The sequence below is a fragment of the Tinamus guttatus genome, unplaced genomic scaffold (assembly GCF_059628265.1).
Source record: "Tinamus guttatus ecotype Peru unplaced genomic scaffold, ASM5962826v1 Tinamus_guttatus_pri_ptg000300l, whole genome shotgun sequence".
NCBI lineage: Eukaryota > Metazoa > Chordata > Aves > Tinamiformes > Tinamidae > Tinamus > Tinamus guttatus.
The window spans coordinates 18,847-33,654 of NW_028288834.1; positions in this window are offsets into that span (position 1 = coordinate 18,847).

A 14,808-nucleotide genomic window follows, 5' to 3' on the forward strand; every position below is an offset into this window, starting at 1 on the left:
CGGGCTGCTAAAGCGTTTCGCAGAAAACACCAAGGAACCTGTTTCTCACTCCAACCACAAAGCGTGTGCAGCACGCATCTTGGCACAGCAGAACACTTCCTTTGGCATGCCCTTTGCAGCCTCACTCCAAACGGGGCTCTCCGCTTCATCCATCCCCTGACTCCATACTAGCACCAACGGGCTGCTAAAGCGTTTCGCAGAAAACACCAAGGAACCTGTTTCTCACTCCAACCGCAAAGCGTGCGCAGCACGAGTCTTGGCACAGCAGAACACTTACCTTGGTATGCCCTTTGCAACCTCACTCCAAACGGGGCTCTCCGCTTCATCCATCCCCTGACTCCATACTAGCACCAACGGGCTGCTAAAGCGTTTCGCAGAAAACACCAAGGAACCTGTTTCTCACTCCAACCGCAAAGCGTGCGCAGCACGCGTCTTGGCACAGCAAAACACTTCCTTTGGCATGCCCTTTGCAGCCTCACTCCAAACGGGGCTCTCCGCTTCATCCATCCCCTGACTCCATACTAGCACCAACGGGCTGCTAAAGCGCTTCGCAGAAAACACCAAGGAACCTGTTTCTCACTCCAACCGCAAAGCGTGCGCAGCACGAGTCTTGGCACAGCAGAACACTTCCTTTGGCATGCCCTTTGCAGCCTCACTCCAAACGGGGCTCTCCGCTTCATCCATCCCCTGACTCCATACTAGCACCAACGGGCTGCTAAAGCGTTTCGCAGAAAACACCAAGGAACCTGTTTCTCACTCCAACCACAAAGCGTGCGCAGCACGAGTCTTGGCACAGCAGAACACTTCCCTTGGTATGCCCTTTGCAGCCTCACTCCAAACGGGGCTCTCCGCTTCATCCATCCCCTGACTCCATACTAGCACCAACGGGCTGCTAAAGCGTTTCGCAGAAAACACCAAGGAACCTGTTTCTCACTCCAACCGCAAAGCGTGCGCAGCACGAGTCTTGGCACAACAGAACACTTCCTTTGGCATGCCCTTTGCAGCCTCACTCCAAACGGGGGTCTCCGCTTCATCCATCCCCTGAATCCATACTAGCACCAACGGGCTGCTAAAGCGTTTCGCAGAAAACACCAAGGAACCTGTTTCTCACTCCAACCGCAAAGCGTGCGCAGCACGAGTCTTGGCACAGCAGAACACTTCCTTTGGCATGCCCTTTGCAGCCTCACTCCAAACGGGGCTCTCCGCTTCATCCATCCCCTGACTCCATACTAGCACCAACGGGCTGCTAAAGCGTTTCGCAGAAAACACCAAGGAACCTGTTTCTCACTCCAACCGCAAAGCGTGCGCAGCACGAGTCTTGGCACAGCAGAACACTTCCTTTGGCATGCCCTTTGCAGCCTCACTCCAAACGGGGCTCTCCGCTTCATCCATCCCCTGACTCCATACTAGCACCAACGGGCTGCTAAAGCGTTTCGCAGAAAACACCAAGGAACCTGTTTCTCACTCCAACCACAAAGCGTGCGCAGCACGAGTCTTGGCACAGCAGAACACTTCCTTTGGCATGCCCTTTGCAGCCTCACTCCAAACGGGGCTCTCCGCTTCATCCATCCCCTGACTCCATACTAGCACCAACGGGCTGCTAAAGCGTTTCGCAGAAAACACCAAGGAACCTGTTTCTCACTCCAACCGCAAAGAGTGCGCAGCACGAGTCTTGGCACAGCAGAACACTTCCTTTGGCATGCCCTTTGCAGCCTCACTCCAAACGGGGCTCTCCGCTTCATCCATCCCCTGACTCCATACTAGCACCAACAGGCTGCTAAAGCGTTTCGCAGAAAACACCAAGGAACCTGTTTCTCACTCCAACCGCAAAGCGTGCGCAGCACGCGTCTTGGCACAGCAGAACACTTCCTTTGGCATGCCCTTTGCAGCCTCACTCCAAACGGGGCTCTGCGCTTCATCCATCCCCTGACTCCATACTTGCACCAACGGGCTGCTAAAGCGTTTCGCAGAAAACACCAAGGAACCTGTTTCTCACTCCAACCGCAAAGCGTGCGCAGCACGAGTCTTGGCACAGCAGAACACTTCCCTTGGTATGCCCTTTGCAACCTCACTCCAAACGGGGCTCTCCGCTTCATCCATCCCCTGACTCCATACTAGCACCAACGGGCTGCTAAAGCGTTTCGCAGAAAACACCAAGGAACCTGTTTCTCACTCCAACCGCAAAGCGTGCGCAGCACGCGTCTTGGCACAGCAGAACACTTCCTTTGGCATGCCCTTTGCAGCCTCACTCCAAACGGGGCTCTCCGCTTCATCCATCCCCTGACTCCATACTAGCACCAACGGGCTGCTAAAGCGCTTCGCAGAAAACACCAAGGAACCTGTTTCTCACTCCAACCGCAAAGCGTGCGCAGCACGAGTCTTGGCACAGCAGAACACTTCCTTTGGCATGCCCTTTGCAGCCTCACTCCAAACGGGGCTCTCCGCTTCATCCATCCCCTGACTCCATACTAGCACCAACGGGCTGCTAAAGCGTTTCGCAGAAAACACCAAGGAACCTGTTTCTCACTCCAACCACAAAGCGTGCGCAGCACGAGTCTTGGCACAGCAGAACACTTCCCTTGGTATGCCCTTTGCAGCCTCACTCCAAACGGGGCTCTCCGCTTCATCCATCCCCTGAATCCATACTAGCACCAACGGGCTGCTAAAGCGCTTCGCAGAAAACACCAAGGAACCTGTTTCTCACTCCAACCGCAAAGCGTGCGCAGCACGAGTCTTGGCACAACAGAACACTTCCTTTGGCATGCCCTTTGCAGCCTCACTCCAAACGGGGGTCTCCGCTTCATCCATCCCCTGAATCCATACTAGCACCAACGGGCTGCTAAAGCGTTTCGCAGAAAACACCAAGGAACCTGTTTCTCACTCCAACCGCAAAGCGTGCGCAGCACGAGTCTTGGCACAGCAGAACACTTCCTTTGGCATGCCCTTTGCAGCCTCACTCCAAACGGGGCTCTCCGCTTCATCCATCCCCTGACTCCATACTAGCACCAACGGGCTGCTAAAGCGTTTCGCAGAAAACACCAAGGAACCTGTTTCTCACTCCAACCGCAAAGCGTGCGCAGCACGAGTCTTGGCACAGCAGAACACTTCCTTTGGCATGCCCTTTGCAGCCTCACTCCAAACGGGGCTCTCCGCTTCATCCATCCCCTGACTCCATACTAGCACCAACGGGCTGCTAAAGCGTTTCGCAGAAAACACCAAGGAACCTGTTTCTCACTCCAACCACAAAGCGTGCGCAGCACGAGTCTTGGCACAGCAGAACACTTCCTTTGGCATGCCCTTTGCAGCCTCACTCCAAACGGGGCTCTCCGCTTCATCCATCCCCTGACTCCATACTAGCACCAACGGGCTGCTAAAGCGTTTCGCAGAAAACACCAAGGAACCTGTTTCTCACTCCAACCGCAAAGAGTGCGCAGCACGAGTCTTGGCACAGCAGAACACTTCCTTTGGCATGCCCTTTGCAGCCTCACTCCAAACGGGGCTCTCCGCTTCATCCATCCCCTGACTCCATACTAGCACCAACGGGCTGCTAAAGCGTTTCGCAGAAAACACCAAGGAACCTGTTTCTCACTCCAACCGCAAAGCGTGCGCAGCACGCGTCTTGGCACAGCAGAACACTTCCTTTGGCATGCCCTTTGCAGCCTCACTCCAAACGGGGCTCTGCGCTTCATCCATCCCCTGACTCCATACTAGCACCAACGGGCTGCTAAAGCGTTTCGCAGAAAACACCAAGGAACCTGTTTCTCACTCCAACCGCAAAGCGTGCGCAGCACGAGTCTTGGCACAGCAGAACACTTCCTTTGGCATGCCCTTTGCAGCCTCACTCCAAACGGGGCTCTCCGCTTCTTCCATCCCCTGACTCCATACTAGCACCAACGGGCTGCTAAAGCGTTTCGCAGAAAACACCAAGGAACCTGTTTCTCACTCCAACCGCAAAGCGTGCGCAGAACGAGTCTTGGCACAGCAGAACACTTCCCTTGGTATGCCCTTTGCAACCTCACTCCAAACGGGGCTCTCCGCTTCATCCATCCCCTGACTCCATACTAGCACCAACGGGCTGCTAAAGCGTTTCGCAGAAAACACCAAGGAACCTGTTTCTCACTCCAACCGCAAAGCGTGCGCAGCACGCGTCTTGGCACAGCAGAACACTTCCTTTGGCATGCCCTTTGCAGCCTCACTCCAAACGGGGCTCTCCGCTTCATCCATCCCCTGACTCCATACTAGCACCAACGGGCTGCTAAAGCGCTTCGCAGAAAACACCAAGGAACCTGTTTCTCACTCCAACCGCAAAGCGTGCGCAGCACGAGTCTTGGCACAGCAGAACACTTCCTTTGGCATGCCCTTTGCAGCCTCACTCCAAACGGGGCTCTCCGCATCATCCATCCCCTGACTCCATACTAGCACCAACGGGCTGCTAAAGCGTTTCGCAGAAAACACCAAGGAACCTGTTTCTCACTCCAACCGCAAAGCGTGCGCAGCACGAGTCTTGGCACAGCAGAACACTTCCCTTGGTATGCCCTTTGCAGCCTCACTCCAAACGGGGCTCTCCGCTTCATCCATCCCCTGACTCCATACTAGCACCAACGGGCTGCTAAAGCGTTTCGCAGAAAACACCAAGGAACCTGTTTCTCACTCCAACCGCAAAGCGTGCGCAGCACGAGTCTTGGCACAACAGAACACTTCCTTTGGCATGCCCTTTGCAGCCTCACTCCAAACGGGGGTCTCCGCTTCATCCATCCCCTGAATCCATACTAGCACCAACGGGCTGCTAAAGCGTTTCGCAGAAAACACCAAGGAACCTGTTTCTCACTCCAACCGCAAAGCGTGCGCAGCACGAGTCTTGGCACAGCAGAACACTTCCTTTGGCATGCCCTTTGCAGCCTCACTCCAAACGGGGCTCTCCGCTTCATCCATCCCCTGACTCCATACTACCACCAACGGGCTGCTAAAGCTTTTCGCAGAAAACACCAAGGAAACTGTTTCTCACTCCAACCACAAAGCGTGTGCAGCACGCATCTTGGCACAGCAGAACACTTCCTTTGGCATGCCCTTTGCAGCCTCACTCCAAACGGGGCTCTCCGCTTCATCCATCCCCTGACTCCATACTAGCACCAACGGGCTGCTAAAGCGTTTCGCAGAAAACACCAAGGAACCTGTTTCTCACTCCAACCACAAAGCGTGCGCAGCACGAGTCTTGGCACAGCAGAACACTTCCTTTGGCATGCCCTTTGCAGCCTCACTCCAAACGGGGCTCTCCGCTTCATCCATCCCCTGACTCCATACTAGCACCAACGGGCTGCTAAAGCGTTTCACAGAAAACACCAAGGAACCTGTTTCTCACTCCAACCGCAAAGAGTGCGCAGCACGAGTCTTGGCACAGCAGAACACTTCCTTTGGCATGCCCTTTGCAGCCTCACTCCAAACGGGGCTCTCCGCTTCTTCCATCCCCTGACTCCATACTAGCACCAACGGGCTGCTAAAGCGTTTCGCAGAAAACACCAAGGAACCTGTTTCTCACTCCAACCGCAAAGCGTGCGCAGCACGAGTCTTGGCACAGCAGAACACTTCCTTTGGCATGCCCTTTGCAGCCTCACTCCAAACGGGGCTCTCCGCTTCATCCATCCCCTGACTCCATACTAGCACCAACGGGCTGCTAAAGCGTTTCGCAGAAAACACCAAGGAACCTGTTTCTCACTCCAACCGCAAAGCGTGCACAGCACGAGTCTTGGCACAGCAGAACACTTCCTTTGGCATGCCCTGTGCAGCCTCACTCCAAACGGGGCTCTCCGCTTCATCCATCCCCTGACTCCATACTACCACCAACGGGCTGCTAAAGCGTTTCGCAGAAAACACCAAGGAACCTGTTTCTCACTCCAACCACAAAGCGTGCGCAGCACGAGTCTTGGCACAGCAGAACACTTCCTTTGGCATGCCCTTTGCAGCCTCACTCCAAACGGGGCTCTCCGCTTCATCCATCCCCTGACTCCATACTAGCACCAACGGGCTGCTAAAGCGTTTCACAGAAAACACCAAGGAACCTGTTTCTCACTCCAACCGCAAAGCGTGTGCAGCACGCATCTTGGCACAGCAGAACACTTCCTTTGGCATGCCCTTTGCAGCCTCACTCCAAACGGGGCTCTCCGCTTCATCCATCCCCTGACTCCATACTAGCACCAACGGGCTGCTAAAGCGTTTCGCAGAAAACACCAAGGAACCTGTTTCTCACTCCAACCGCAAAGCGTGCGCAGCACGCGTCTTGGCACAGCAGAACACTTCCCTTGGTATGCCCTTTGCAGCCTCACTCCAAACGGGGTTCTCCGCTTCATCCATCCCCTGACTCCATACTAGCACCAACGGGCTGCTAAAGCGTTTCGCAGAAAACACCAAGGAACCTGTTTCTCACTCCAACCGCAAAGCGTGCGCAGAACGAGTCTTGGCACAGCAGAACACTTCCCTTGGTATGCCCTTTGCAACCTCACTCCAAACGGGGCTCTCCGCTTCATCCATCCCCTGACTCCATACTAGCACCAACGGGCTGCTAAAGCGTTTCGCAGAAAACACCAAGGAACCTGTTTCTCACTCCAACCGCAAAGCGTGCGCAGCACGCGTCTTGGCACAGCAGAACACTTCCTTTGGCATGCCCTTTGCAGCCTCACTCCAAACGGGGCTCTCCGCTTCATCCATCCCCTGACTCCATACTAGCACCAACGGGCTGCTAAAGCGCTTCGCAGAAAACACCAAGGAACCTGTTTCTCACTCCAACCGCAAAGCGTGCGCAGCACGAGTCTTGGCACAACAGAACACTTCCTTTGGCATGCCCTTTGCAGCCTCACTCCAAACGGGGCTCTCCGCTTCATCCATCCCCTGACTCCATACTAGCACCAACGGGCTGCTAAAGCGTTTCGCAGAAAACACCAAGGAACCTGTTTCTCACTCCAACCGCAAAGCGTGCGCAGCACGCGTCTTGGCACAGCAGAACACTTCCCTTGGTATGCCCTTTGCAGCCTCACTCCAAACGGGGTTCTCCGCTTCATCCATCCCCTGACTCCATACTAGCACCAACGGGCTGCTAAAGCGTTTCGCAGAAAACACCAAGGAACCTGTTTCTCACTCCAACCGCAAAGCGTGCGCAGAACGAGTCTTGGCACAGCAGAACACTTCCCTTGGTATGCCCTTTGCAACCTCACTCCAAACGGGGCTCTCCGCTTCATCCATCCCCTGACTCCATACTAGCACCAACGGGCTGCTAAAGCGTTTCGCAGAAAACACCAAGGAACCTGTTTCTCACTCCAACCGCAAAGCGTGCGCAGCACGCGTCTTGGCACAGCAGAACACTTCCTTTGGCATGCCCTTTGCAGCCTCACTCCAAACGGGGCTCTCCGCTTCATCCATCCCCTGACTCCATACTAGCACCAACGGGCTGCTAAAGCGCTTCGCAGAAAACACCAAGGAACCTGTTTCTCACTCCAACCGCAAAGCGTGCGCAGCACGAGTCTTGGCACAGCAGAACACTTCCTTTGGCATGCCCTTTGCAGCCTCACTCCAAACGGGGCTCTCCGCTTCATCCATCCCCTGACTCCATACTAGCACCAACGGGCTGCTAAAGCGTTTCGCAGAAAACACCAAGGAACCTGTTTCTCACTCCAACCACAAAGCGTGCGCAGCACGAGTCTTGGCACAGCAGAACACTTCCCTTGGTATGCCCTTTGCAGCCTCACTCCAAACGGGGCTCTCCGCTTCATCCATCCCCTGACTCCATACTAGCACCAACGGGCTGCTAAAGCGTTTCGCAGAAAACACCAAGGAACCTGTTTCTCACTCCAACCGCAAAGCGTGCGCAGCACGAGTCTTGGCACAACAGAACACTTCCTTTGGCATGCCCTTTGCAGCCTCACTCCAAACGGGGCTCTCCGCTTCATCCATCCCCTGAATCCATACTAGCACCAACGGGCTGCTAAAGCGTTTCGCAGAAAACACCAAGGAACCTGTTTCTCACTCCAACCGCAAAGCGTGCGCAGCACGAGTCTTGGCACAACAGAACACTTCCTTTGGCATGCCCTTTGCAGCCTCACTCCAAACGGGGCTCTCCGCTTCATCCATCCCCTGACTCCATACTAGCACCAACGGGCTGCTAAAGCGTTTCGCAGAAAACACCAAGGAACCTGTTTCTCACTCCAACCGCAAAGCGTGCGCAGCACGAGTCTTGGCACAGCAGAACACTTCCTTTGGCATGCCCTTTGCAGCCTCACTCCAAACGGGGCTCTCCGCTTCATCCATCCCCTGACTCCATACTAGCACCAACGGGCTGCTAAAGCTTTTCGCAGAAAACACCAAGGAAACTGTTTCTCACTCCAACCACAAAGCGTGTGCAGCACGCATCTTGGCACAGCAGAACACTTCCTTTGGCATGCCCTTTGCAGCCTCACTCCAAACGGGGCTCTCCGCTTCATCCATCCCCTGACTCCATACTAGCACCAACGGGCTGCTAAAGCGTTTCGCAGAAAACACCAAGGAACCTGTTTCTCACTCCAACCACAAAGCGTGCGCAGCACGAGTCTTGGCACAACAGAACACTTCCTTTGGCATGCCCTTTGCAGCCTCACTCCAAACGGGGCTCTCCGCTTCTTCCATCCCCTGACTCCATACTAGCACCAACGGGCTGCTAAAGCGTTTCGCAGAAAACACCAAGGAACCTGTTTCTCACTCCAACCGCAAAGCGTGCGCAGCACGAGTCTTGGCACAGCAGAACACTTCCTTTGGCATGCCCTTTGCAGCCTCACTCCAAATGGGGCTCTCCGCTTCATCCATCCCCTGACTCCATACTAGCACCAACGGGCTGCTAAAGCGTTTCGCAGAAAACACCAAGGAACCTGTTTCTCACTCCAACCGCAAAGCGTGCACAGCACGAGTCTTGGCACAGCAGAACACTTCCTTTGGCATGCCCTGTGCAGCCTCACTCCAAACGGGGCTCTCCGCTTCATCCATCCCCTGACTCCATACTACCACCAACGGGCTGCTAAAGCGTTTCGCAAAAAACACCAAGGAACCTGTTTCTCACTCCAACCACAAAGCGTGCGCAGCACGAGTCTTGGCACAGCAGAACACTTCCTTTGGCATGCCCTTTGCAGCCTCACTCCAAACGGGGCTCTCCGCTTCATCCATCCCCTGACTCCATACTAGCACCAACGGGCTGCTAAAGCGTTTCGCAGAAAACACCAAGGAACCTGTTTCTCACTCCAACCGCAAAGCGTGTGCAGCACGCATCTTGGCACAGCAGAACACTTCCTTTGGCATGCCCTTTGCAGCCTCACTCCAAACGGGGCTCTCCGCTTCATCCATCCCCTGACTCCATACTAGCACCAACGGGCTGCTAAAGCGTTTCGCAGAAAACACCAAGGAACCTGTTTCTCACTCCAACCACAAAGCGTGCGCAGCACGAGTCTTGGCACAGCAAAACACTTCCCTTGGTATGCCCTTTGCAGCCTCACTCCAAACGGGGTTCTCCGCTTCATCCATCCCCTGACTCCATACTAGCACCAACGGGCTGCTAAAGCGTTTCGCAGAAAACACCAAGGAACCTGTTTCTCACTCCAACCGCAAAGCGTGCGCAGCACGAGTCTTGGCACAACAGAACACTTCCTTTGGCATGCCCTTTGCAGCCTCACTCCAAACGGGGGTCTCCGCTTCATCCATCCCCTGAATCCATACTAGCACCAACGGGCTGCTAAAGCGTTTCGCAGAAAACACCAAGGAACCTGTTTCTCACTCCAACCGCAAAGCGTGCGCAGCACGAGTCTTGGCACAGCAGAACACTTCCTTTGGCATGCCCTTTGCAGCCTCACTCCAAACGGGGCTCTCCGCTTCATCCATCCCCTGACTCCATACTAGCACCAACGGGCTGCTAAAGCGTTTCGCAGAAAACACCAAGGAACCTGTTTCTCACTCCAACCGCAAAGCGTGCGCAGCACGAGTCTTGGCACAGCAGAACACTTCCTTTGGCATGCCCTTTGCAGCCTCACTCCAAACGGGGCTCTCCGCTTCATCCATCCCCTGACTCCATACTAGCACCAACGGGCTGCTAAAGCGTTTCGCAGAAAACACCAAGGAAACTGTTTCTCACTCCAACCACAAAGCGTGTGCAGCACGCATCTTGGCACAGCAGAACACTTCCTTTGGCATGCCCTTTGCAGCCTCACTCCAAACGGGGCTCTCCGCTTCATCCATCCCCTGACTCCATACTAGCACCAACGGGCTGCTAAAGCTTTTCGCAGAAAACACCAAGGAAACTGTTTCTCACTCCAACCACAAAGCGTGTGCAGCACGCATCTTGGCACAGCAGAACACTTCCTTTGGCATGCCCTTTGCAGCCTCACTCCAAACGGGGCTCTCCGCTTCATCCATCCCCTGACTCCATACTAGCACCAACGGGCTGCTAAAGCGTTTCGCAGAAAACACCAAGGAACCTGTTTCTCACTCCAACCACAAAGCGTGCGCAGCACGAGTCTTGGCACAGCAGAACACTTCCTTTGGCATGCCCTTTGCAGCCTCACTCCAAACGGGGCTCTCCGCTTCATCCATCCCCTGACTCCATACTAGCACCAACGGGCTGCTAAAGCGTTTCACAGAAAACACCAAGGAACCTGTTTCTCACTCCAACCGCAAAGAGTGCGCAGCACGAGTCTTGGCACAGCAGAACACTTCCTTTGGCATGCCCTTTGCAGCCTCACTCCAAACGGGGCTCTCCGCTTCATCCATCCCCTGACTCCATACTAGCACCAACGGGCTGCTAAAGCGTTTCGCAGAAAACACCAAGGAACCTGTTTCTCACTCCAACCGCAAAGCGTGCGCAGCACGCGTCTTGGCACAGCAGAACACTTCCTTTGGCATGCCCTTTGCAGCCTCACTCCAAACGGGGCTCTGCGCTTCATCCATCCCCTGACTCCATACTAGCACCAACGGGCTGCTAAAGCGTTTCGCAGAAAACACCAAGGAACCTGTTTCTCACTCCAACCGCAAAGCGTGCGCAGCACGAGTCTTGGCACAGCAGAACACTTCCTTTGGCATGCCCTTTGCAGCCTCACTCCAAACGGGGCTCTCCGCTTCTTCCATCCCCTGACTCCATACTAGCACCAACGGGCTGCTAAAGCGTTTCGCAGAAAACACCAAGGAACCTGTTTCTCACTCCAACCGCAAAGCGTGCGCAGCACGAGTCTTGGCACAACAGAACACTTCCTTTGGCATGCCCTTTGCAGCCTCACTCCAAACGGGGCTCTCCGCTTCATCCATCCCCTGAATCCATACTAGCACCAACGGGCTGCTAAAGCGTTTCGCAGAAAACACCAAGGAACCTGTTTCTCACTCCAACCGCAAAGCGTGCGCAGCACGAGTCTTGGCACAACAGAACACTTCCTTTGGCATGCCCTTTGCAGCCTCACTCCAAACGGGGCTCTCCGCTTCATCCATCCCCTGACTCCATACTAGCACCAACGGGCTGCTAAAGCGTTTCGCAGAAAACACCAAGGAACCTGTTTCTCACTCCAACCGCAAAGCGTGCGCAGCACGAGTCTTGGCACAGCAGAACACTTCCTTTGGCATGCCCTTTGCAGCCTCACTCCAAACGGGGCTCTCCGCTTCATCCATCCCCTGACTCCATACTAGCACCAACGGGCTGCTAAAGCTTTTCGCAGAAAACACCAAGGAAACTGTTTCTCACTCCAAGCACAAAGCGTGTGCAGCACGCATCTTGGCACAGCAGAACACTTCCTTTGGCATGCCCTTTGCAGCCTCACTCCAAACGGGGCTCTCCGCTTCATCCATCCCCTGACTCCATACTAGCACCAACGGGCTGCTAAAGCGTTTCGCAGAAAACACCAAGGAACCTGTTTCTCACTCCAACCGCAAAGCGTGCGCAGCACGAGTCTTGGCACAGCAGAACACTTCCTTTGGCATGCCCTTTGCAGCCTCACTCCAAACGGGGCTCTCCGCTTCATCCATCCCCTGACTCCATACTAGCACCAACGGGCTGCTAAAGCGTTTCGCAGAAAACACCAAGGAAACTGTTTCTCACTCCAACCACAAAGCGTGTGCAGCACGCATCTTGGCACAGCAGAACACTTCCTTTGGCATGCCCTTTGCAGCCTCACTCCAAACGGGGCTCTCCGCTTCATCCATCCCCTGACTCCATACTAGCACCAACGGGCTGCTAAAGCGTTTCGCAGAAAACACCAAGGAACCTGTTTCTCACTCCAACCACAAAGCGTGCGCAGCACGAGTCTTGGCACAGCAGAACACTTCCTTTGGCATGCCCTTTGCAGCCTCACTCCAAACGGGGCTCTCCGCTTCATCCATCCCCTGACTCCATACTAGCACCAACGGGCTGCTAAAGCGTTTCACAGAAAACACCAAGGAACCTGTTTCTCACTCCAACCGCAAAGAGTGCGCAGCACGAGTCTTGGTACAGCAGAACACTTCCTTTGGCATGCCCTTTGCAGCCTCACTCCAAACGGGGCTCTCCGCTTCATCCATCCCCTGACTCCATACTAGCACCAACGGGCTGCTAAAGCGTTTCGCAGAAAACACCAAGGAACCTGTTTCTCACTCCAACCGCAAAGCGTGCGCAGCACGCGTCTTGGCACAGCAGAACACTTCCTTTGGCATGCCCTTTGCAGCCTCACTCCAAACGGGGCTCTGCGCTTCATCCATCCCCTGACTCCATACTAGCACCAACGGGCTGCTAAAGCGTTTCGCAGAAAACACCAAGGAACCTGTTTCTCACTCCAACCGCAAAGCGTGCGCAGCACGAGTCTTGGCACAGCAGAACACTTCCTTTGGCATGCCCTTTGCAGCCTCACTCCAAACGGGGCTCTCCGCTTCTTCCATCCCCTGACTCCATACTAGCACCAACGGGCTGCTAAAGCGTTTCGCAGAAAACACCAAGGAACCTGTTTCTCACTCCAACCGCAAAGCGTGCGCAGCACGAGTCTTGGCACAGCAGAACACTTCCTTTGGCATGCCCTTTGCAGCCTCACTCCAAACGGGGCTCTCCGCTTCATCCATCCCCTGACTCCATACTAGCACCAACGGGCTGCTAAAGCGTTTCGCAGAAAACACCAAGGAACCTGTTTCTCACTCCAACCGCAAAGCGTGCACAGCACGAGTCTTGGCACAGCAGAACACTTCCTTTGGCATGCCCTGTGCAGCCTCACTCCAAACGGGGCTCTCCGCTTCATCCATCCCCTGACTCCATACTACCACCAACGGGCTGCTAAAGCGTTTCGCAGAAAACACCAAGGAACCTGTTTCTCACTCCAACCACAAAGCGTGCGCAGCACGAGTCTTGGCACAGCAGAACACTTCCTTTGGCATGCCCTTTGCAGCCTCACTCCAAACGGGGCTCTCCGCTTCATCCATCCCCTGACTCCATACTAGCACCAACGGGCTGCTAAAGCGTTTCGCAGAAAACACCAAGGAACCTGTTTCTCACTCCAACCGCAAAGCGTGTGCAGCACGCATCTTGGCACAGCAGAACACTTCCTTTGGCATGCCCTTTGCAGCCTCACTCCAAACGGGGCTCTCCGCTTCATCCATCCCCTGACTCCATACTAGCACCAACGGGCTGCTAAAGCGTTTCGCAGAAAACACCAAGGAACCTGTTTCTCACTCCAACCACAAAGCGTGCGCAGCACGCGTCTTGGCACAGCAGAACACTTCCCTTGGTATGCCCTTTGCAGCCTCACTCCAAACGGGGTTCTCCGCTTCATCCATCCCCTGACTCCATACTAGCACCAACGGGCTGCTAAAGCGTTTCGCAGAAAACACCAAGGAACCTGTTTCTCACTCCAACCGCAAAGCGTGCGCAGCACGAGTCTTGGCACAACAGAACACTTCCTTTGGCATGCCCTTTGCAGCCTCACTCCAAACGGGGCTCTCCGCTTCATCCATCCCCTGAATCCATACTAGCACCAACGGGCTGCTAAAGCGTTTCGCAGAAAACACCAAGGAACCTGTTTCTCACTCCAACCGCAAAGCGTGCGCAGCACGCATCTTGGCACAGCAGAACACTTCCTTTGGCATGCCCTTTGCAGCCTCACTCCAAACGGGGCTCTCCGCTTCATCCATCCCCTGACTCCATACTACCACCAACGGGCTGCTAAAGCGTTTCGCAGAAAACACCAAGGAACCTGTTTCTCACTCCAACCACAAAGCGTGCGCAGCACGAGTCTTGGCACAGCAAAACACTTCCTTTGGCATGCCCTTTGCAGCCTCACTCCAAACGGGGCTCTCCGCTTCATCCATCCCCTGACTCCATACTAGCACCAACGGGCTGCTAAAGCGTTTCGCAGAAAACACCAAGGAACCGGTTTCTCACTCCAACCGCAAAGCGTGCGCAGCACGAGTCTTGGCACAGCAGAACACTTCCTTTGGCATGCCCTTTGCAGCCTCACTCCAAACGGGGCTCTCCGCTTCATCCATCCCCTGACTCCATACTAGCACCAACGGGCTGCTAAAGCGTTTCGCAGAAAACACCAAGGAACCTGTTTCTCACTCCAACCGCAAAGCGTGCGCAGCACAAGTCTTGGCACAGCAGAACACTTCCTTTGGCATGCCCTTTGCAGCCTCACTCCAAACGGGGCTCTCCGCTTCATCCATCCCCTGACTCCATACTAGCACCAACGGGCTGCTAAAGCGTTTCGCAGAAAACACCAAGGAACCTGTTTCTCACTCCAACCGCAAAGCGTGCGCAGCACGAGTCTTGGCACAACAGAACACTTCCTTTGGCATGCCCTTTGC